The 24527-nt window shown below is 56.5% G+C and overlaps 1 pseudogene across 1 annotated transcript in view; it reads left to right on the forward strand.

The window, feature by feature from the left end:
- Nucleotides 1–24527, forward strand: part of LOC147087089 (calsequestrin-1 pseudogene) — a 68398-nt pseudogene that overhangs the window by 4066 nt on the left and 39805 nt on the right. Inside the window, exon 2 of the transcript XR_015075578.1 lies at nucleotides 23326–23410. The product of XR_015075578.1 is annotated as a calsequestrin-1 pseudogene (transcript). The remainder of the gene's footprint in view (nucleotides 1–23325; nucleotides 23411–24527) is intronic.

A 24527-nucleotide genomic window follows, 5' to 3' on the forward strand; every position in this document is an offset into this window, starting at 1 on the left:
TGCGGTGCTCCCTCAGTACTGCCCCTCCGACAGTGCGGCGCTCCCTCAGTACTGCCCCTCCGACAGTGCGGTGCTCCCTCAGTACTGCCCCTCTGACAGTGCGGCGCTCCCTCAGTACCGCCCCTCCGACAGTGCGGCGCTCCCTCAGTACTGCCCCTCCGACAGTGCGGCGTTCTCTCAGTACTGTCCCTCCGACAGTGCGGCGCTCCCTCAGTACTGCCCCTCCGACAGTGCGGCGCTCCCTCAGTACTGCCCCTCCGACAGTGCGGCGCTCCCTCAGTACTGCCCCTCCGACAGTGTGGCGCTCCCTCAGTACTGCCCCTCCGACAGTGCGGTGCTCCCTCAGTACTGCCCCTCCGACAGTGCGGTGCTCCCTCAGTACTGCCTCTCCGACAGTGCGGCGCTCCCTCAGTACTGCCCCTCCGACAGTGCGGCGCTCCCTCCTTACTGCCCCTCCGACAGTGCGGTGCTCCCTCAGTACTGCCCCTCCGACAGTGCGGCGCTCCCTCAGTACTGCCCCTCCGACAGTGCGGCGCTCCCTCAGTACTGCCCCTCCGACAGTGCGGTGCTCCCTCAGTACTGCCCCTCCGACAGTGCGGCGCTCCCTCAGTACTGCCCCTCCGACAGTGCGGCGCTCCCTCAGTACTGCCCCTCCGACAGTGCGGAGCTCCCTCAGTACTGCCCCTCCGACAGTGCGGTGCTCCCTCAGTACTGCCCCTCCGACAGTGCGGTGCTCCCTCAGTACTGCACCTCCGACAGTGCGGCGCTCCCTCAGTACTGCCCCTCCGACAGTGCGGCGCTCCCTCCTTACTGCCCCTCCGACAGTGCGGTGCTCCCTCAGTACTGCCCCTCCGACAGTGCGGCGCTCCCTCAGTACTGCCCCGCCGACAGTGCGGCGCTCCCTCAGTACTGCCCCTCCGACAGTGCGGTGCTCCCTCAGTACTGCCCCTCCGACAGTGCGGCGCTCCCTCAGTACTGCCCCTCCGACAGTGCGGCGCTCCCTCAGTACTTCCCCTCCGACAGTGCGGCGCTCCCTCAGTACTGCCCCTCCGACAGTGCGGTGCTCCCTCAGTACTGCCCCTCCGACAGTGCGGCGCTCCCTCAGTACTGCCCCTCCGACAGTGCGGTGCTCCCTCAGTACTGCCCCTCCGACAGTGCGGCGCTCCCTCAGTACCGCCCCTCCGACAGTGCGGCGCTCCCTCAGTACTGCCCCTCCGACAGTGCGGCGCTCTCTCAGTACTGTCCCTCCGACAGTGCGGCGCTCCCTCAGTACTGCCCCTCCGACAGTGCGGCGCTCTCTCAGTACTGTCCCTCCGACAGTGCGGCGCTCCCTCAGTACTGCCCCTCCGACAGTGCGGCGCTCCCTCAGTACTGCCCCTCCGACAGTGTGGCGCTCCCTCAGTACTGCCCCTCCGACAGTGCGGCGCTCTCTCAGTACTGTCCCTCCGACAGTGCGGCGCTCCCTCAGTACTGCCCCTCCGACAGTGCGGCGCTCCCTCAGTACTGCCCCTCCGACAGTGCGGCGCTCCCTTCTTTCTGCCCCTCCGACAGTGCGGCGCTCCCTCAGTACTGCCCCTCCGACAGTGCGGTGCTCCCTCAGTACTGCCCCTCCGACAGTGCGGTGCTCCCTCAGTACTGCCCCTCCGACAGTGCGGCGCTCCCTCAGTACCGCCCCTCCGACAGTGCGGCGCTCCCTCAGTACTGCCCCTCCGACAGTGCGGCGTTCTCTCAGTACTGTCCCTCCGACAGTGCGGCGCTCCCTCAGTACTGCCCCTCCGACAGTGCGGCGCTCCCTCAGTACTGCCCCTCCGACAGTGTGGCGCTCCCTCAGTACTGCCCCTCCGACAGTGCGGCGCTCTCTCAGTACTGTCCCTCCGACAGTGCGGCGCTCCCTCAGTACTGCCTCTCCGACAGTGCGGTGCTCCCTCAGTACTGCCCCTCCGACAGTGCGGCGCTCCCTCAGTACTGCCCCTCCGACAGTGCGGCGCTCCCTCAGTACTGCCCCTCCGACAGTGCGGTGCTCCCTCAGTACTGCCCCTCCGACAGTGCGGCGCTCCCTCAGTACTGCCCCTCCGACAGTGCGGCGCTCCCTCAGTACTGCCCCTCCGACAGTGCGGAGCTCCCTCAGTACTGCCCCTCCGACAGTGCGGTGCTCCCTCAGTACTGCCCCTCCGACAGTGCGGTGCTCCCTCAGTACTGCCCCTCCGACAGTGCGGCGCTCCCTCAGTACTGCCCCTCCGACAGTGCGGCGCTCCCTCCTTACTGCCCCTCCGACAGTGCGGTGCTCCCTCAGTACTGCCCCTCCGACAGTGCGGCGCTCCCTCAGTACTGCCCCTCCGACAGTGCGGCGCTCCCTCAGTACTGCCCCTCCGACAGTGCGGTGCTCCCTCAGTACTGCCCCTCCGACAGTGCGGCGCTCCCTCAGTACTGCCCCTCCGACAGTGCGGCGCTCCCTCAGTACTTCCCCTCCGACAGTGCGGCGCTCCCTCAGTACTGCCCCTCCGACAGTGCGGTGCTCCCTCAGTACTGCCCCTCCGACAGTGCGGCGCTCCCTCAGTACTGCCCCTCCGACAGTGCGGTGCTCCCTCAGTACTGCCCCTCCGACAGTGCGGCGCTCCCTCAGTACCGCCCCTCCGACAGTGCGGCGCTCCCTCAGTACTGCCCCTCCGACAGTGCGGCGCTCTCTCAGTACTGTCCCTCCGACAGTGCGGCGCTCCCTCAGTACTGCCCCTCCGACAGTGCGGCGCTCTCTCAGTACTGTCCCTCCGACAGTGCGGCGCTCCCTCAGTACTGCCCCTCCGACAGTGCGGCGCTCCCTCAGTACTGCCCCTCCGACAGTGTGGCGCTCCCTCAGTACTGCCCCTCCGACAGTGCGGCGCTCTCTCAGTACTGTCCCTCCGACAGTGCGGCGCTCCCTCAGTACTGCCCCTCCGACAGTGCGGCGCTCCCTCAGTACTGCCCCTCCGACAGTGCGGCGCTCCCTCCTTACTGCCCCTCCGACAGTGCGGCGCTCCCTCAGTACTGCCCCTCCGACAGTGCGGTGCTCCCTCAGTACTGCCCCTCCGACAGTGCGGCGCTCCCTCAGTACTGCCCCTCCGACAGTGCGGTGCTCCCTCAGTACTGCCCCTCCGACAGTGCGGCGCTCCCTCAGTACCGCCCCTCCGACAGTGCGGCGCTCCCTCAGTACTGCCCCTCCGACAGTGCGGCGTTCTCTCAGTACTGTCCCTCCGACAGTGCGGCGCTCCCTCAGTACTGCCCCTCCGACAGTGCGGCGCTCCCTCAGTACTGCCCCTCCGACAGTGCGGCGCTCCCTCAGTACTGCCCCTCCGACAGTGTGGCGCTCCCTCAGTACTGCCCCTCCGACAGTGCGGTGCTCCCTCAGTACTGCCCCTCCGACAGTGCGGTGCTCCCTCAGTACTGCCTCTCCGACAGTGCGGCGCTCCCTCAGTACTGCCCCTCCGACAGTGCGGCGCTCCCTCCTTACTGCCCCTCCGACAGTGCGGTGCTCCCTCAGTACTGCCCCTCCGACAGTGCGGCGCTCCCTCAGTACTGCCCCTCCGACAGTGCGGCGCTCCCTCAGTACTGCCCCTCCGACAGTGCGGTGCTCCCTCAGTACTGCCCCTCCGACAGTGCGGCGCTCCCTCAGTACTGCCCCTCCGACAGTGCGGCGCTCCCTCAGTACTGCCCCTCCGACAGTGCGGAGCTCCCTCAGTACTGCCCCTCCGACAGTGCGGTGCTCCCTCAGTACTGCCCCTCCGACAGTGCGGTGCTCCCTCAGTACTGCCCCTCCGACAGTGCGGCGCTCCCTCAGTACTGCCCCTCCGACAGTGCGGCGCTCCCTCCTTACTGCCCCTCCGACAGTGCGGTGCTCCCTCAGTACTGCCCCTCCGACAGTGCGGCGCTCCCTCAGTACTGCCCCTCCGACAGTGCGGCGCTCCCTCAGTACTGCCCCTCCGACAGTGCGGTGCTCCCTCAGTACTGCCCCTCCGACAGTGCGGCGCTCCCTCAGTACTGCCCCTCCGACAGTGCGGCGCTCCCTCAGTACTTCCCCTCCGACAGTGCGGCGCTCCCTCAGTACTGCCCCTCCGACAGTGCGGTGCTCCCTCAGTACTGCCCCTCCGACAGTGCGGCGCTCCCTCAGTACTGCCCCTCCGACAGTGCGGTGCTCCCTCAGTACAGCCCCTCCGACAGTGCGGCGCTCCCTCAGTACCGCCCCTCCGACAGTGCGGCGCTCCCTCAGTACTGCCCCTCCGACAGTGCGGCGCTCTCTCAGTACTGTCCCTCCGACAGTGCGGCGCTCCCTCAGTACTGCCCCTCCGACAGTGCGGCGCTCTCTCAGTACTGTCCCTCCGACAGTGCGGCGCTCCCTCAGTACTGCCCCTCCGACAGTGCGGCGCTCCCTCAGTACTGCCCCTCCGACAGTGTGGCGCTCCCTCAGTACTGCCCCTCCGACAGTGCGGCGCTCTCTCAGTACTGTCCCTCCGACAGTGCGGCGCTCCCTCAGTACTGCCCCTCCGACAGTGCGGCGCTCCCTCAGTACTGCCCCTCCGACAGTGCGGCGCTCCCTCCTTACTGCCCCTCCGACAGTGCGGCGCTCCCTCAGTACTGCCCCTCCGACAGTGCGGTGCTCCCTCAGTACTGCCCCTCCGACAGTGCGGCGCTCCCTCAGTACTGCCCCTCCGACAGTGCGGTGCTCCCTCAGTACTGCCCCTCCGACAGTGCGGCGCTCCCTCAGTACCGCCCCTCCGACAGTGCGGCGCTCCCTCAGTACTGCCCCTCCGACAGTGCGGCGTTCTCTCAGTACTGTCCCTCCGACAGTGCGGCGCTCCCTCAGTACTGCCCCTCCGACAGTGCGGCGCTCCCTCAGTACTGCCCCTCCGACAGTGTGGCGCTCCCTCAGTACTGCCCCTCCGACAGTGCGGCGCTCTCTCAGTACTGTCCCTCCGACAGTGCGGCGCTCCCTCAGTACTGCCTCTCCGACAGTGCGGCGCTCCCTCAGTACCGCCCCTCCGACAGTGCGGCGCTCCCTCAGTACTGCCCCTCCGACAGTGCGGCGCTCCCTCAGTACTGCCCCTCAGACAGTGCGGCGCTCCCTCAGTACTGCCCCTCCGACAGTGCGGCGCTCCCTCAGTACTGCCCCTCCGACGGTGCGGCGCTCCCTCAGTACTGCCCCTTCGACAGTGCGGCGCTCCCTCAGTACCGCCCCTCCGACAGTGTGGCGCTCCCTCAGTACTGCCCCTCCGACAGTGCGGCGCTCCCTCAGTACTGCCCCTCCGACAGTGCGGCGCTCCCTCAGTACTGACCCTCCGACAGTGCGACGCTCCCTCAGTACTGCCCCTCCGACAGTGCGGCGCTCCCTCAGTACTGACCCTCCGACAATGCGGCGCTCCCTCAGTACTGCCCCTCCGACAGTGCGGCTCTCCCTCAGTACTGCCCCTCCGACAGTGCGGCGCTCCCTCAGTACTGCCCCTCCGACAGTGCAGCGCTCCCTCAGTACTGCCCCTCCGACAGTGCGGCGCTCCCTCAGTACCGCCCCTCCGACAGTGCGGCCCTCCCTCAGTACTGCCCCTCCGACAGTGCAGCGCTCCCTCAGTACTGCCCCTCCGACAGTGCGGCGCTCCCTCAGTACTGACCCTCCGACAGTGCGGCGTTCCCTCAGTACCGCCCCTCCGACAGTGCAGCGCTCCCTCAGTACCGCCCCTCCGACAGTGCGGCGCTCCCTCAGTACTGCCCCTCCCACAGTGCGGCGCTCCCTCAGTACTGCCCCTCCCACAGTGCGGCGCTCCCTCAGTACTGCCCCTCCGACAGTGCGGCGCTCCCTCAGTACTGCCCCTCCGACAGTGCGGCACTCCCTCAGTACTGCCCCTCCGACAGTGCGGCGCTCCCTCAGTACCGCCCCTCCGACAGTGCGGCGCTCCCTCAGTACTGCACTGGGAGTGTCAGACTAGATTTCTGTGCTCAAGTCTCTGGAGTGGGACTTGAACCCACAACCTTCTGACTCAGAGGCGAGAGAGTGCTCCCCACTGAGCCATGGCAGACACATTAACCAGTTTAGTTGAGTACTCCACACCTTTACTGAACGTGACCAAATTTATACAACTGGACTTGCCCTAAACCTAGCAATATTGTCATATGAACTCTGCAAGTCATACTGCCAACAACAACAACAACTTGTATTTATAAAGCGCCTTTAATGTAGTAAAACCTCCCAAGGTGCTTCACAGGAGCGATTATCAGACAGAATTTGACGCCGAGCCGCATCAGGAGATATTAGGACAGGTGACCAAAAGCTGGGTCAAAGAGGGAGGTTTTAAGGAGCGTCTTAAAGGAGAGAGAGAGACGGAGAGGTTTAGGGAGGGAATTCCAGAGCTCGGGGCCCAGGCAGCTGAAGGCACGGCCGCCAATGGTGGAGCGATGGAAATCGGGGGATGCTCAAGAGGCCAGAATTGGAGGAGTGCAGAGATCTCGGAGGGTTGTAGGGGCTGGAGGAGGTTACAGAGATAGGGAGGGTTGTAGGTGCTGGAGGAGGTTACAGAGATAGGGAGGGGTGTAGGGGCTGGAGGAGGTTACAGAGATAGGGAGGGGTGTAGGGGCTGGAGGAGGTTACAGAGATAGGGAGGGGTGTAGGGGCTGGAGGAGGTTACAGAGATAGGGAGGGTTGTAGGGGCTGGAGGAGACTACAGAGATAGGGAGGGTTGTAGGGGCTGGAGGAGGTTACAGAGATAGGGAGGGTTGTAGGGGCTGGAGGAGGTTACAGAGATAGGGAGGGTTGTAGGGGCTGGAGGAGACTACAGAGATAGGGAGGGGTGTTGGGGCTGGAGGAGGTTACAGAGATAGGGAGGGTGTAGGGGCTGGAGGAGGTTACAGAGATAGGGAGGGTTGTAGGGGCTGGAGGAGGTTACAGAGATAGGGAGGGGTGTAGGGGCTGGAGGAGGTTACAGAGATAGGGAGGGGTGTAGGGGCTGGAGGAGGTTACAGAGATAGGGAAGTGTGTAGGGATAGAGGAGGTTACAGAGATAGGGAAGTGCGTAGGGATGGAGGAGGTTACAGAGATAGGGAGGGTTGTAGGGCTGGAGGAGGTTACAGAGATAGGGAGGGGTGTAGGGGCTGAAGGGGGTTACAGAGATAGGGAGGGCTGTAGGGGCTGGAGGAGGTTACAGAGATAGGGAGGGTTGTAGGGGCTGGAGGAGGTTACAGAGATAGGGAGGGGTGTAGGGGCTGGAGGAGGTTACAGAGATAGGGAGGGTTGTCGGGGCTGGAGGAGGTTACATAGATAGGGAGGGGTGTCGGGGCTGGAGGAGGCTACAGAGATAGGGAGGGTTGTAGGGGCTGGAGGAGGCTACAGAGATCGGGAGGGCTATAGGGGCTGGAGGAGGTTACAGAGATAGGGAGGTGGGCGAGTCCATGGAGGGATTTGAAGAAAAAGATGAGAATTTTGAAATCGAGGCGTTGCTAGACCGGGAGCCAATGTAGGTCAGCCAGCACAGGGGGTGATGGGTGAACGGGACTCATTGTGAGTTGGGACACGGGGGGTGGGGGGCGGCAGAGTTTTGGATGCGCTCAAGTTTACGTCGGCCGGCCAGGCGTGCGTTGGAATCGTCAAGCCTCGAGGTAACGAAGTCACGACTGAAGGTTTCAGCAGCGGATGAGCTGAGGCAGGGATGGTGTCGACCATGCCATTAGATGGCAACACATGCTCTCTATTCCTGTCGTCGGTGCAGAATCCAGCACAGTTATAGACATCACACCCGAGCTGAAACGGAGACACATTGGCTCGAAACCAGCGATAATTCTTCCTCAAAACCTTCGAACCATCTTAAATTGCATTAACCTGACTCCTATTGCTTACTTGGCATTCCCCCCTCGAGCACGAATGACCTAATACGGACCATATGTTGGCGTCCGTCACATAAGTACATAAGACCACGAGAAATTGGAGCAGGAGGAGGCCATTCGGCCCAACCAGCCTGCTCCACCATTCAATAAGATCAGGGTTGATCTTCGGCCTCAACTCCACTTTGCCCAGCTTCTCCAGTCTTTCCACGTAACTGAAGTCCCTCATCCGCGGAACCATTCCAGTCAATCTCCCCTTAACCTTCTCTGCTCTAAGGAGAACAATCCCAGCTTCTCCAGTCTCTCCACGTAACTGAAGTCCCTCATCCCTGGTACCATTCTGGTCAATCTCCCTTTAACCTTCTCTGCTCTAAGGAGAACAATCCCAGCTTCTCCAGTCTCTCCCCGTAACTGAAGTCCCTCATCCCTGGTACCATTCTGGTCAATCTCCCCTTAACCTTCTCTGCTCTAAGGAGAACAATCCCAGCTTCTCTAGTCTCTCCCCGTAACTGAAGTCCCTCATCCCTGGTACCATTCTGGTCAATCTCCCCTTAACCTTCTCTGCTCTAAGGAGAACAATCCCAGCTTCTCCAGTCTCTCCCCGTAACTGAAGTCCCTCATCCCCGGTACCATTCTGGTCAATCTCCCCTTAACCTTCTCTGCTCTAAGGAGAACAATCCCAGCTTCTCCAGTCTCTCCACATCACTGAAGTCCCTCATCCCTGGTACCATTCTGGTCAATCTCCCCTTAACCTTCTCTGCTCTAAGGAGAACAACCCCAGCTTCTCCAGTCTCTCCACGTAACTGAAGTCCCTCATCCCTGGTACCATTCCGGTCAATCTCCCTTTAACCTTCTCTGCTCTAAGGAGAACAACCCCAGCTTCTCCAGTCTCTCCACATCACTGAAGTCCCTCATCCCTGGTACCATTCCGGTCAATCTCCCCTTAACCTTCTCTGCTCTAAGGACAACAATCCCAGCTTCTCCAGTCTCTCCACATAACTGAAGTCCCTCATCCCTGGTACCATTCTGGTCAATCTCCCTTTAACCTTCACTGCTCTAAGGAGAACAACCCCAGCTTCTCCAGTCTCTCCACATAACTGAAGTCCCTCATCCCTGGTACCATTCTGGTCAATCTCCCCTTAACCTTCTCTGCTCTAAGGAGAACAACCCCAGCTTCTCCAGTCTCTCCACATCACTGAAGTCCCTCATCCCTGGTTCCATTCTGGACAATCTCCCCTTAACCTTCACTGATCTAAGGGGAACAATCCCAGCTTCTCCAGTCTCTCCACGTAACTGAAGTCCCTCATCCCCGGTACCATCCTGGTCAATCTCCCCTTAACCTTCTCTGCTCCAAGGAGAACAACCCCAGCTTCTCCAGTCTCTCCACGTAACTGAAGTCCCCCATCCCCGGTACCATTCTGGTCAATCTCCCCTTAACCTTCTCTGCTCTAAGGAGAACAACCCCAGCTTCTCCAGTCTCTCCACGTAACTGAAGTCCCTCATCCCCGGTACCATTCTGGTCAATCTCCCCTTCACCTTCTCTGCTCTAAGGAGAACAACCCCAGCTTCTCCAGTCTCTCCCCGTAACTGAAATCTCTCATCCCTGGACCCATTCTAATCCCTAATTCCCAATCACATATCCTGAATTCCCCGTCCTCCAATCCTTGACTCCTCCTCTCCATTCCTCTCTCCTCACTGCTCTCGAATCCCTGATCCCGAACCTTGAGCCCTTCAGTTCCCTGGTTCTGAGCTAAGAACCTAAGAACTTAAGAATTAGGAGCAGGAGGAGGCACTTCGGCCCCTCGAGCCTGCTCCGCCATTCAATAAGATCATGGCTGATCTTTTACCTCATCTCGACTTTCCTGCACTATCCCCATATCCCTTGATTCCCTTAATATGCAAAAATCTATCGATCTCGGCCTTGAATATACTCAACGACTGAGCCTCCACAGCCCTCTGGGGTAGAGAATTCCAAAGATTCACCACCCTCTGAGTGAAGAAATTCCTCCTCATCTCAGTCCTCAATGGCCGACCCCTTATTCTGAGACTGTGACCCCTGGTTCTAGACTCCCCAGCCAAGGGGAAACATCTTCCCTGCATCTACCCTGTCAATGCCCCCTCACAATCTGATATGTTTCAATGAGATCACCTCTCATTCTTCTAAACTCCAGAGAGTATCGGCCCATTTCACTGAATCTCTCCTCATAGGACAACCCTCTCTTCCCAGAAATCAATCTAGCGTAAGGCAAGTAGATCCTTCCTGTGGTAAGGAGACCAAAACTGTGCACAGTACTCCAGGTGTGGTCTTACCAGGACCCTATATAATCGCAGCAAGCCTTCCTGAACTCGTACACTCCAACCCCCTTGCAATAAAGGCCAACATACCATTTGCTTTCCAATTTCTTTGCTGTACCTGCATATTACTGAATCGTGCAATGATACAGCACAGAAGGAGGCCATTCGGCCCATCGTGGCTGTCCGGTCCTTTGACCGAGCTCTCCAATTAGTCCTACTCCCCCCTGCTCTTTCCCCGTAGCCCTGCGAATTTAACCCTTTCAAGTATTTGTCCAATTCTCTTTTGAAAGTTACGATTGAATCTGCTTCCACCGCCCTTTCAGGCAGCGCATTCCTGATCACAACAACTCGCTGCGTAAAAACATTTCTCCTCATCTCCCCACTGGTTCTTTTACCGATTATCTTCAATCTGTGTCCTCTGGTCACCGATCCTCCTGCCACTGGAAACAGTCTCTCCCGATTTACTCTATCAAAACTCTACATAATTTCGAACACCTCTATCAAATCTCCCCTTAACCTTCTCTGCTCTAAGGAGAACAACCCCAGCTTCTCCAGTCTCTCCACGTAACTGAAGTCCCTCATCCCCGGTACCATTCTGGTCAATCTCCCCTTAACCTTCTCTGCTCTGAGGAGAACAACCCCAGCTTCTCCAGTCTCTCCACGTAACTGAAGTCCCTCATCCCTGGTACCATTCTGGTCAATCTCCCCTTAACCTTCTCTGCTCTAAGGAGAACAACCCCAGCTTCTCCAGTCTCTCCACGTAACTGAAGTCCCTCATCCCTGGAACCATTCTGGTCAATCTCCCCTTAACCTTCTCTGCTCTAAGGAGAACAACCCCAGCTTCTCCAGTCTCTCCACGTAACTGAAGTCCCTCATCCCCGGTACCATTCTGGTCAATCTCCCCTTAACCTTCTCTGCTCTAAGGAGAACAATCCCAGCTTCTCCAGTCTCTCCATGTAACTGAAGTCCCTCATACCTGGTACCATTCTGGTCAATCTCCCCTTAACCTTCTCTGCTCTAAGGAGAACAACCCCAGCCTCTCCAGTCTCTCCACGTAACTGAAGTCCCTCATCCCCGGTACCATTCTGGTCAATCTCCTCTTAACCTTCTCTGCTCTAAGGAGAACAACCCCAGCTTCTCCAGTCTCTCCATGTAACTGAAGTCCCTCATCCCTGGTACCATTCTGGTCAATCTCCCCTTAACCTTCTCTGCTCTAAGGAGAACAACCCCAGCTTCTCCAGTCTCTCCACGTAACTGAAGTCCCTCATCCCTGGTACCATTCTGGTCAATCTCCTCTTAACCTTCTCTGCTCTAAGGAGATCAACCCCAGCTTCTCCAGTCTCTCCACGTAACTGAAGTCCCTCATCCCTGGTACCATTCTGGTCAATCTCCCCTTAACCCTCTCTGCTCTAAGGAGAACAATCCCAGCTTCTCCAGTCTCTCCACATAACTGAAGTCCATCATCCCTGGTACCATTCTGGTCAATCTCCCCTTAACCTTCTCTGCTCTAAGGAGAACAACCCCAGCTTCTCCAGTCTCTCCACGTAACTGAAGTCCCTCATCCCTGGTACCATTCTGGTCAATCTCCCCTTAACCTTCTCTGCTCTAAGGAGAACAACCCCAGCTTCTCCAGTCTCTCCACGTAACTGAAGTCCCTCATCCCCGGTACCATTCTGGTCAATCTCCCCTTAACCTTCTCTGCTCTAAGGAGAACAACCCCAGCTTCTCCAGTCTCTCCACATAACTGATGTCCAACATCACTGGTACCATTCTGGTCAATCTCCCCTTAACCAAACATGGACAAAAGAGCTGAACTCAAGAGGTAAGATGAGAGTGACTGCCCTTGACATCAAGGCAGCATTTGATCGAATGTGGCATCAAGGAGCCCTAGCAAAACTGAAGTCAATGGGAATCAAGGGGAAAACTCTCCATTGGTTGGAATCATACCTAGCACAAAGGAAGTTGGCTGTGGATGTTGGAGGTCATTCATCTCAATCACATGACATCACTGCAGGAGTTCCTCAGGGCAGTGTCCTAGGCCCAACCACCTTCAGCTATTTCATCAATGACCTTCCCTCCATCATAAGGTCAGAAGTGGGGATGTTCGCTGATGATTGCACACTGTTCAGCACCATTCGAGACTCGTCAGATACTGACGCAGTCCGTGTCCATATGCAGCAAGACCTGGACAACATTCAGACTTGGGCTGACAAGTGGCAAGTAACATTCGCACCACACAAGTGCCAGGCAATGACCATCTCCAACAAGCGAGACTCTAACCATCTCCCCTTGACATTCAATGGCATTACCATCGCTGAATCCCCCACTATCAACATCCTGGGGATTACCATTGATCAGAAACTGAACTGGACCAGCCATATAAATACTGTGGCTACAAGAGCAGGCCAGAGGCTGGGAATTCTGCGGCGAGTGTCTCACCTCCTGACTCCCCAAAGCCTTTCCACCATCTACAAGGCACAAGTCAGGAGTGTGATGGAATACTCTCCACTTGCCTGGATGAGTGCAGCTCCCAACAACACTCAAGAAGCTCAACACCATCCAGGACAAAGCAGCCCGCTTGATCGGCACCCCATCCACCACCTTAAACATCCACTCTCTCCACCACCGGTGCACTGTGGCTGTAGTGTGGACCATCTACAAGATGCACTGCAGCAACTCGCCAAGGCTTCTTCGGCAGCACCTTCCAAACCCGCGACCTCTACCACTTAGAAAGACAAGGGCAGCAGACGCATGGGAACACCACCACCTACAAGTTCCCCTCCAAGCCACACACCATCCTGACTTGGACCTGTATCGCCATTCCTTCACTGTCGCTGGGCCAAAATCCTGGAACTCCCTTCCTAACAGCATTGTGGGTGTACCAACACCATATGGACTGCAGCGGTTCAAGAAGGCGGCTCACCACCATCTTCTCAAGGGCAATTAGGGATGGGCACTAAATGCAGGCCTAGCCAGCGACGCCCACATCCCATCAATGAATTAAAAAAAAGAACAACCCCAGCTTCTCCAGTCTCTCCATATCACTGAAGTCCCTCATCCCTGGCACCATTCTGGTCAATCTCCCCTTAACCTTCTCTGCTCTAAGGAGAACAATCCCAGCTTCTCCAGTCTCTCCACGTAACTGAAGTCCCTCATCCCTGGTACCATTCTGGTCAATCTCCCCTTAACCTTCTCTGCTCCAAGGAGAACAACTCCAGCTTCTCCAGTCTCTCCACGTAACTGAAGTCCCTCATCCCTGGTACCATTCTGGTCAATCTCCCCTTAACCTTCTCTGCTCCAAGGAGAACAACCCCAGCTTCTCCAGTCTCTCCACGCAACTGAAGTCCCTCATCCCTGGAACCACTCTGGTCAATCTCCTCTTAACCTTCTGTGCTCCAAGGAGAACAATCCCAGCTTCTCCAGTCTCTCCACGTAACTGAAGTCCCTCATCCCTGGAACCATTCTGGTCAATCTCCTCTTAACCTGCTATGCTCTAAGGAGAACAATCTCAGATTCTCCAGTCTCTCCACGCAACTGAAGTCCCTCATCCCTGGTACCATTCTGGTCAATCTCCCCTTAACCTTCTCTGCTCTAAGGAGAACAATCCCAGCTTCTCCAATCTCTCCACGTAACTGAAGTCCCTCATCCCCGGTACCATTCTGGTCAATCTCCTCTTAACCTTCTCTGCTCTAAGGAGAACAACCCCAGCTTCTCCAGTCTTTCCATATCACTGAAGTCCCTCATCCCCGGTACCATTCTGGTCAATCTCCCCTTAACCTTCTCTGCTCTAAGGAGAACAACCCCAGCTTCTCCAGTCTCTCCCCGTAACTGAAATCTCTCATCCCTGGAACCATTCTAATCCCTAATTCCGAATCACATATCCTGAATTCCCCGTCCTCCAATCCTTGACTCCTCCTCTCCACTGCTGTCTCCTCACTGTTCTCCAATCCCTGATCCCGAACCTTGAGCCCTTTGGTTCCCTGGTTCTAAGCTAAGAACCTAAGAACTTAAGAATTAGGAGTAGGAGGAGGCTATTCTGTGTACTGGTGTACTGTGCACAGTTCTGGTCTCCCTATACCTTGGTTAGACCACACTTGGAGCACTGTGCACAGTTCTAGTCTCCATACACCTTGGTTAGACCACACTTGGAGCACTGTGCACAGTTCTGGTCTCCATATACCTTGGTTAGACGACACTTGGAGCATTGTGCACAGTTCTGGTCTCCATATACCTTGGTTAGACGAAACTTGCAGCACTGTGCACAGTTCTAGTCTCCATACACCTTGGTTAGACCACACTTGGAGCACTGTGCATAGTTCTGGTCTCTATATACCTTGATTAGACCACACTTGGAGCACTGTGCACACTTCTGGTCTCCATATACCTTGGTTAGACCACACTTGGAGCACTGTGCACAGTTCTGGTCTCCATCTACCTTGGTTAGACCACACTTGGAGCACTGTGCACAGTTCTGGTCTCCATATACCTTGGTTAGACCACACCTGGAGCACTGTGCACAGTTCTGGTCTCCATATACCTTGGTTAGACCACACTTGGAGCACTGTGCACAGTTCTGGTCTCCATATACTTTGGTTAGGCCACACTTGGAGCACTGTGCACAGTTCCGGTCTCCATATACCTTGGCTAGGCCACACTTGGAGCACTGTGCACAGTTCCGGTCTCCATATACCTTGGTTAGACCACACTTGGAGCACTGTGCACAGTTCTGGTCTCCATATACCTTGGTTAGACCACACTTGGAGCACTGTGCACAGTTCTGGTCTCCATATACCTTGGCTAGACCACACTTGGAGCACTATGCACAGTTCTGCTCTCCATATACCTTGGTTAGACCACACCTGGAGCACTGTGCACAGTTCTGGTCTCCATATACCTTGGTTAGACCACACTTGCAGCACTGTGCACAGTTCTGGTCTCCATATACCTTGGTTAGACCACACTTGGAGCACTGTGCACAGTTCTGGTCTCCATATACCTTGGTTGGACCGCACTTGGAGCACTGTGCACCATTCTGGTCTCCATATACCTTGGTTAGACTACACTTGGAGCACTGTGCACAGTTCTGGTCTCCATATACCTTGGTTAGACCACACTTGGAGCACTGTGCACAGTTCTGGTCTCCATATACCTTGGTTAGACGACACTTGGAGCACTGTGCACAGTTCTGGTCTCCATATACCTTGGTTAGACCACACTTGGAGCACTGTGCACAGTTCTAGTCTCCATACACCTTGGTTAGACCACACTTGGAGCACTGTGCACAGTTCTGGTCTCCATATACCTTGGTTAGACCACACTTGGAGCACTGTGCGCAGTTCTGGTCTCCATATACCTTGGTTAGGCCACACTTGGAGCACTGTGCACAGTTCTGGTCTCCATCTACCTTGGTTAGGCCACACTTGGAGCAGTGTGCACAGTCCTGGTCTTCATATTATAAAAAGGATATAGAGGCACTGGAGAAGGTGCAGGAATTATTTCCAAGAATGATACCAGAACTGAGAGGGTCTACCCATCAGAGAAGTATGAACAGGAAGGGGCTTCTTTCTCTAGAAGAGAGAAGGCCGAGGGGTGACCTGATCGAGGTCTTTAAGATTATGAAAGGGTTTGATAGAGTGGATACAGAGAGAACTTTTCCACTTGTGGGGAAGAGCAAAACTAGAGGCCATCAATATAAAATAGTCAACAAGAAATCCAATAATGAATTCAGGAGAAACTTCTTTACCCAGCGAGTGGTGAGAATGGGGAACTCGCTACCACAGGGAGCGGTCAAGGTGAATAGTATCGATGCATTTAAGGGGAGGCTGGACAAGCATATGAGGGAGATGGAATAGAGGGTTATGTTGATGGGGTGAGATGAAGAAGGATGGGAGGAGGCTCAAGTGGAGCAGGAACCTGAGGGGCTGAATGGCTTGTTTGTCATAGAGTCTTAAATTCATAGTCATAGGGTCATGACGGCACAGAACGAGGCCATTCGGCACATCGAGTCGGTGCCGGCTCTATGTGGAGCGATCCAGTCAGTCCCATTCCCCCACTCTACCCCTGTATCCCTGCAAGTTGATTTCCCTCCAGTGCTTATCCAGTCGCCCCTTGAAAACATGGAGTGTCTCCGCTTCCACCACTTCCGTCGGCAGCGAGTTCCAGGTCCTCACCAGTCGCTGCGTAAAAAAGTTTTTCCTCACGTCCCCCCTGTATCTCTTACCCAAAACCTTAAATCTGTGTCCCCTAGTCCTTGTACCATCAACAAGTGGGATCAGCCTTTCCCCGTCTAGCCTATCCAAACCTGTCATAATCTTGTACACCTCGATCAAATCACCCCTCAACCTCCTTTGCGCTAACAAATCCAGCTTCTCCAACCTGTCCTTGTAGCTATGATCCCCCTATCCCCAAAACCATTCTGGTAAATCTCCTCTGCACCCTCTCAAGGGCCTTCACATCCTTCCTAAAGTGTGGTGACCAGAACTGGACACAATACTCCAGTTGTGGCCTAACCAGCGCTTTATAAAGGTTCAGCATAACTTCTCTACTTTTGTACTCAATATGAAGCCCAAGATCCCATATGCTTGGGATTGGATGTAATATCTCCAAGTTTGCAGACGACACAAAGCTGGGTGGGCGTGTGTGCTGTGAGGAGGATGCCGAGAAACTCCAGGATGATTTGGACAGGTTGGGTGATTGGGCAGAAGCATGGCAGATGCAATATAATGTGGATAAATGCGACGTTATCCACTTTGCTGTCAAAAAACAGGAAGGCAGATTATTATCTGAACGGCAATAGATTGGGAGAAGGGGAAGTGCAATGAGACCTGGGTGTCCTTGTGCACCAGTCGCTGAAGGTAAGCATGCAGGTGCAGCAGGCGGTTAAGAAGGCAAATGGTATGTTGGCCTTTGTAGCGAGAGGGTTCGAGTACAGGAACAAGGATGTCTTGATGCAGTTGTACAGGGCCTTGGTGAGACCGCACCTTGAGTATTGTGTGCAGTTTTGGTCGCCTTATCTGAGGAAGGATGTTCTTGCCATGGAGGGAGTGCAGCGAAGATTCACCAGGCTGATACCTGGGATGGCAGGAATGACGTATGAGGAGAGATTGGGTCGATTGGGCTTATATTCGCTAGAGTTTAGAAGAATGAGAGGGGATCTCATCGAAACTTATAAAATACGAACAGGCCTGGACAGACTAGATGCAGGAAGGATGTTCCCGATGGCCGGGGAGTCCAGAACCAGGGGTCACAGTCTAAGGATAAGGGGTAGGCCATTTAGGACTGAGATGAGGAGGAATTTCTTCACCCAGAGAGTGGTGAACCTGTGGAATTCTCTACCACAGAAGGCAGTTGAGGCCAATTCATTAAATATATTCAAGAAGGAGTTGGATATACTTCTTAAGGCTAAAGGGATCAAGGGATATGGGGAGAAAGCAGGGACAGGGTACTGAGTTTGGATGATCAGCCATGATCTCATTGAATGGCGGAGCAGGCTCGAGGGGCCGAATGGCCGACTCCTGCTCCTATCTTCTATGTTCCTATGTTTCTCAAGATGTCCTGCCACCTTCAGGGACCTATGCACGTTAACTCCCAGGTCCCTCTGTCCCTGCACACTCTTTAAAACTGTGCCGTTAGGTGGATATTTCTGTGCTTTAAATTCAATGTAATTTATAATTCAATCTCATATTACAGAAAGAAGTTCTCACCGTGCTCCAGGTGTGGTCTAACCAGGGTTTTGTATAGCTGCAGCATAACATCTACCCCACGCGCTCCCCACCCCACGACCTTCTCTGTCAGCCCTCAGCACATTCAAAGTCATGTTGTGTTGCAACAACAACTGGCATTTATATAGCACCTTAAACGTAGTAAAACCTCCCAAGGTGCTTCACAGGAGCGATTATCAGACAGAATTTGACGCCGAGCCACATCAGGAGATATTAGGACAGGTGACCAAAAGCTGGGTCAAAGAGGGAGGTTTTAAGGAGCGTCTTAAAGGAGGAGAGAGAGGCGGAGAGGTTTAGGGAGGGAATTCCAGAGCTCGGGGCCCCAGGCAGCTGAAGGCACGGCCGCCAATGGTGGAGCGATGGAAATCGGGGGATGCTCAAGAGGGCAGAATTGGAGGAGCGCAGAGATCTCAGAGGGTTGTAGGGGCTGGAGGGGGTTACAGAGATAGGGAGGGGTGTAGGGGCTGGAGGAGGTTACAGAGATAGGGAGGGGTGTAGGGGCTGGAGGAGGTTACAGAGATAGGGAGGGTTGTAGGGGCTGGAGGAGGTTACAGAGATAGGGAGGGGTGTAGGGGCTGGAGGAGGTTACAGAGATAGGGAGGGGTGTAGGGGCTGGAGGAGGTTACAGAGATAGGGAGGGTTGTAGGGCTGGAGGAGGTCACAGAGATAGGGAGGGTTGTAGGGCTGGAGGGGGTTACAGAGATAGGGAGGGGTGTAGGGGCTGGAGGAGGTTACAGAGATAGGGAGGGTTGTAGGGGCTGGAGGAGGTTACAGAGATAGGGAGGGGTGTAGGGGCTGGAGGAGGTTACAGAGATAGGGAGGGGTGTAGGGGCTGGAGGAGGTTACAGAGATAGGGAGGGGTGTAGGGGCTGGAGGAGGTTACAGAGATAGGGAGGGGTGTAGGGGCTGGAAGAGGTTACAGAGATAGGGAGGGGTGTAGGGCTGGAGGAGGTTACAGAGATAGGGAGGATTGTAGGGGCTGGAGGAGGTTACAGAGATAGGCAGAGTTGTAGAGGCTGGAGGAGGTTACAGAGATAGGGAGGGGTGTAGAGGCTGGAGGAGGTTACAGAGATAAGGGAGGTTTTAGGGGCTGGAGGAGGTTACAGAGATAGGGAGGGGTGTAGGGGGCTGGAGGAGGTTACAGAGATAGGAAGGGTTGTAGGGGCTGGAGGACGTTACAGAGATAGGGAGGGGTGTACGGGGCTGGAGGAGGTTACAGAGATAGGGAGGGGTGTAGGGGCTGGAGGAGGTTACAGAGATAGGGAGGGGTGTAGGGGCTGGAGGAGGTTACAGAGATAGGGAGGGGTGTAGGGGCTGGAGGAGGTTACAGAGATAGGGAGGGGTGTAGTGGCTGGAGGAGGTTACAGAGATAGGAAGGGTTGTAGGGGCTGGAGGACGTTACAGAGATAGGGAGGGGTGTACGGGGCTGGAGGAGGTTACGGAGATAGGGAGGGTTGCAGGGGCTGGAGGCGGTTACTGTGATAGGGAGGGTTGTAGGCCTGGAGGAGGTTACAGAGATAGGGAGGGGTGTAGGGGCTGGACGAGGTTACAGAGATAGGGAGGGGTGTAGGGGCTGGAGGAGGTTACAGAGATAGGGAGGGGTGTAGGGGCTGGAGGAGATTACAGAGATAGGGAGGGGTGTAGGGGCTGGAGGAGGTTACAGAGATAGGGAGGGGTGTAGGGGCTGGAGGAGATTACAGAGATAGGGAGGGTTGCAGGGGCTGGAGGAGGTTACAGAGATAGGGAGTGGTGTAGGGGCTGGAGGAGGTTACAGAGATAGGGAGGGGTGTAGTGGCTGGAGGAGGTTACAGAGATAGGGAGGGTTGTAGGGGCTGGAGGAGGTTACAGAGATAGGGAGGGGTGTAGGGGCTGGAGGAGGTTACAGAGATAGGGAGGGGTTGTAGGGGCTGGAGGACGTTACAGAGACAGGGAGGGGTGTAGTGGCTGGAGGATGTTACAGAGATAGGGAGGGGTGTAGGGGCTGGAGGAGGTTACAGAGATAGGGAGCGGTGTAGGGCCTGGAGGAGGTTACAGAGATAGGGAGGGTTGTAGGGCTGGAGGAGGTTACAGAGATAGGGAGGGGTGTAGGGGCTGGAGGAGGTTACAGAGATAGGGAGGGGTGTAGGGGCTGGAGGAGGTTACAGAGATAGGGAGGGTTGTAGGGGCTGGAGGAGGTTACAGAGATAGGGAGCGGTGTAGGGCCTGGAGGAGGTTACAGAGATAGGGAGGGTTGTAGGGCTGGAGGAGGTTACAGAGATAGGGAGGGGTGTAGGGGCTGGAGGAGGTTACAGAGATAGGGAGGGTTGTAGGGACTGGAGGAGGTTACAGTGATAGGGAGGGGTTTAGGGGCTGGAGGAGGTTACAGAGATAGGGAGGGTCGTAGGGGCTGGAGGGGGTTACAGAGATAGGGGGGGTTGTATGGCTGGAGGAGGTTACAGAGATAGGGAGGGGTGTAGGGGCTGGAGGGGGTTACAGAGATAGGGAGGGTTGTAGGTCTGGAGGAGGTTGCAGAGATAGTGAGGGTTGTAGGGACTGGAGGAGGTTACAGTGATAGGGAGGGGTTTAGGGGCTGGAGGAGGTTACAGAGATAGGGAGGGTTGTAAGGACTGGAGGAGGTTACATTGATAGGGAGGGTTGTAGAGGCTGGAGGCGGTTACAGTGATAGGGAGGGTTGTAGGGCTGCAGGAGGTTACAGCGATAGGGAGGGGTGTAGGGGCTGGAGAAGATTACAGAGATAGGGAGGGTTGTAGGGGCTGGAAGGGGTTACAGAGATAGGGAGGGTTGTAGGGCTGCAGGAGGTTACAGTGATAGGGAGGGGTGTAGGGGCTGGAGAAGATTACAGAGATAGGGAGGGGTGTAGGGGCTGGAAGGGGTTACAGAGATAGGGAGGGGTGTAAGGGCTGGAGGAGGTTACAGAGATGGGAGGGTTGTTGGGGGTGGAGGAGGTTACAGAGATAGGGAGGGTTGTAGGGGCTGGAGGAGGTTACAGAGATAGGGAGGGGTGTAGGGCTGAACGAGGTTACAGAGATAGGGAGGGTTGTAGGGGCTGGAGGAAGTTACAGAGATAGGGAGGGTTGTAGGGGCTGGAGGAGGTTACAGAGATAGGGAGGGCTGTAGGGGCTGGATGAGGTTACAGAGATAGGGAGGGTCATAGGGGCTGGAGGGGGTTACAGAGATAGGGAGGGTTGTAGGGCTGGAGGAGGTTACAGAGATAGGGAGGGGTGTAGGGGCCGGAGGAGGTTACAGAGATAGGGAGGGGTGTAGGGGCCGGAGGAGGTTACAGAGATAGGGAGGGTTGTAGGGGCTGGAGGAGGTTACAGAGATAGGAGTGTTGTAGGGGCTGGAGGACGTTACAGAGACAGGGAGGGGTTGTAGTGGCTGGAGGATGTTACAGAGATAGGGAGGGTTGTAGGGGCTGGAGGAGTTTACAAAGATTGGGAGGGGTGTAGGGCCTGGAGGAGGTTACAGAGATAGGGAGGGTTGTAGGGCTGGAGGAGGTTACAAAGATAGGGAGGGGTGTAGGGGCTGGAGGAGGTTACAGAGATAGGGAGGGTCGTAGGGGCTGGAGGGGGTTACAGAGATAGGGAGGGTTGTATGGCTGGAGGAGGTTACAGAGATAGGGAGGGGTGTAGGGGCTGGAGGGGGTTACAGAGATAGGAGGGTTGTAGGGCTGGAGGAGGTTACAGAGATAGTGAGGGTTGTAGGGACTGGAAGAGGTTACAGTGATAGGGAGGGGTTTAGGGGCTGGAGGAGGTTACAGAGATAGGGAGAGTTGTAAGGACTGGAGGAGGTTACATTGATAGGGAGGGTTGTAGAGGCTGGAGGCGGTTACAGTGATAGGGAGGGTTGTAGGGCTGCAGGAGGTTACAGTGATATGGAGGGGTGTAGGGGCTGGAGAAGATTACAGAGATAGGGAGGGGTGTAGGGGCTGGAAGGGGTTACAGAGATAGGAGGGGTGTAAGGGCTGGAGGAGGTTACAGAGATAGGGAGGAGTGTAGGGGCTGGAGGAGGTTACAGAGATAGGGAGGGGCGTAGGGCTGAACGAGGTTACAGAGATAGGGAGGGTTGTAGGGGGTGGAGGAGGTTACAGAGATAGGGAGGGGTGTAGGGCTGAACGAGGTTACAGAGTTAGGGAGGGGTGTAGGGGCTGGAGGAGGTTACAGAGATAGGGAGGGGTGTAGGGGCTGGAGGAGGTTACAGAGATAGAGAGGGGTGTAGGGGCTGGAGGAGGTTACAGAGATAGGGAGGGGTTGTAGGGGCTGAGGAGGTTACAGAGATGGGGAGGGGTGTAGGGGCTGGAGGAGGTTACAGAGATAGGGAGGGTTGTAGGGGCTGGAGGAGGTTACAGAGATAGGGAGGGGTGTAGGGGCTGGAGGAGGTTACAGAGATAGGGAGGGGTGTAGGGGCTGGAGGAGGTTACAGAGATAGGGAGGGGTGTAGGGGCTGGAGGAGGTTACAGAGATAGGGAGGGGTGTAGGGCTGAACGAGGTTACAGAGATAGGGAGGGGGGCGAGGAGCCCATGGAGAGATTTGAATACGAGGATGAGAATTTTGAAATCGAGGCGTTGCCGGACTGGTAGCCAATGTGGGTCAGCGAGCACGGGGGGTGATGGGGTGAACGGGACTTTGTGCGAGTTAGGACTCAGGGAGCAGAGTTTTGGATGACCTCAAGTTTACGGAGGGTAGAATGTGGGAGACATAGCCTGGAGAGCATTGGAATAGTCAAGTCTAGCAGTAACACAGGCATGGATGTGAGTTTCAGCAGCGGATTAATTTTGAGTTATATCATCGGGTTAGACCTGACCTGGAGTAACTCTGTTCAGTTCTGGCACTGCACCTCAGGAATGAGATATTGGCCTCGGTGAGGGTGCCGCGCAAATTCACATGGGGTCTTTGATGGGTTGTTGTTGCATCTTTTTTGGGTCTCTGTTGGTTTTGTCGGGTTTTGTTGGGTCTCTGTTGGGATTTGTCGGGTTTTGTTGGGTCTCTGTTGGGATTTGTCGGGTTTTGTTGGGTCTCTGTTGGGATTTGTCGGGTTTTGTTGGGTCTCTGTTGGATTTGTCGGGTTTTGTTGGGTCTCTCTTGGGATTTGTCGGGTTTTTTTTGGGTCTCAGTTGGGATTTGTTGGGTCTCTGTTGAGTTTTGTTGGGTCTCTGTTGGGTTTTCTTGGGTCTCTGTTGGGTCTCTGTTGGGTTCTGTTGGGTCTCTGTTGGGTTTTGTTGGGTTTTATTGGGTTTATTGGGTCTCTGTTGGTTTTTGTTGCATTTTAATGGGTTTTGTTGGGTCTCTGTTGGGATTTGTTGGGTTTCTGTTGCGTTTTATTGGGTTCTGTTGGGGTTTGTTGGGTTTTGTTGGGTCTCTGTTGGTTTTCTGGGGGTTTTGTTCGGTCTCTGTTGGGTTTTGTTGGGGTGAAGGGGCAGAGGGCAGGATCTGGAGATCTGCAGACTGAGTAACACCTTCCCTCTTCCCCCCTCAGCTGGCGGCACAGGTCCTAGAGGACAAGAACATTGGTTTCGGGCTGGTCGATGCGGAAGAGGATGAAGCTATCGCCAAGAAAATGGGTGAGTCTTTCGACTGTGTTTCTCCTCCTTGCGTTATCTCTGGGAGGGCAGGGGGAGGAGAGTGGAGGAGGGGAGAGGGGAGGAGGGGAGAGGGGGAGGAGTGGGAGGAGGAGTGGAGGAGGGAGAGGGGAGGAGAGGGGAGGAGAGGGAGGAGGGGAGGAGAGGAGAGGAGAGGAGGAGGAGAGGGGAGGAGGGGAGGAGAGGAGAGGGGAGGGAGGGGGAGGGAGAGGAGAGGAGAGGGGAGGGGGAGGAGAGAGGGAGGAGGGGAGAGGGGAGGGAGGAGAGGAGAGGGAGGGGAGGAGGAGGGGAGGGGAGGGGAGGAGAGGGGAGGAGAGGAGAGTAAGGGGAGGAGAGGGGAGGAGAGGAGAGGGGAGGAGAGGGGAGGAGAGGGGAGGAGAGGGGAGGGGATGGGAGGAAGAGGGAGGAGAGGGAGGGGAGAGGAGAGGGGAGGGGAGGAGAGGGGAGGAGAGGGGAGGAGAGGAGAGTGGAGGAGAGGGAGAGGGGAGGGGAGGAGAGGAGGAGAGGGAGGGAGGGAGGGAGGAAGGAGGAGAGAGGAGGGGAGGAGAGGAGAGGGGAGGGGAGGGAGGATAGGGAGGGAGGAGAGGAGAGAGGGAGGGGAGGAGAGGGGAGGGGAGGAGAGGAGAGGGGAGGGAGGAGAGGGGAGGGGAGGTGAGGGAGGGGAGGAGAGGAGGGAGGGGAGAGGAGAGGAGAGGGAGGAGGGAGGGAGGAGAGGGGAGGGGAGGAGAGGGGGAGGGGAAGAGGAGAAGCAATGGGTTGGTAGAATAGCTGGAGTCATTCTCCAAGAAGTCGGGGGGCGGGGGGAGCTGGCGGGGCTGAGTACGATGGAGTTCCAGTGGACTTTAGAGAATCATCAGTGAAGAGGTGGAAGGGGAGTCGGGGAAGGCTGGATGGGCGGACTGGCCTGCTCCAGGCCACGGCGAATGATCTTCCCCCTCCTCCTGCCCTCGTCCCTCCAAAACTAGTGGCTCCAGGGGGCGGGGGGGCGGGGGTGGTGGCAGAGACAGGGGGGTAGGGGATAGTCCAGACCGCCCGTGATCGAGAGGGACCAGGATTCCGCCAAGGCCTCACGAACTGAAAACCTCGGGCCGCCTCCCAT

This window comes from Somniosus microcephalus, unplaced genomic scaffold (assembly GCF_052327205.1).
Source record: "Somniosus microcephalus isolate GS21.2 unplaced genomic scaffold, FLI_Smic_1.0 unresolved_chr6, whole genome shotgun sequence".
NCBI lineage: Eukaryota > Metazoa > Chordata > Chondrichthyes > Squaliformes > Somniosidae > Somniosus > Somniosus microcephalus.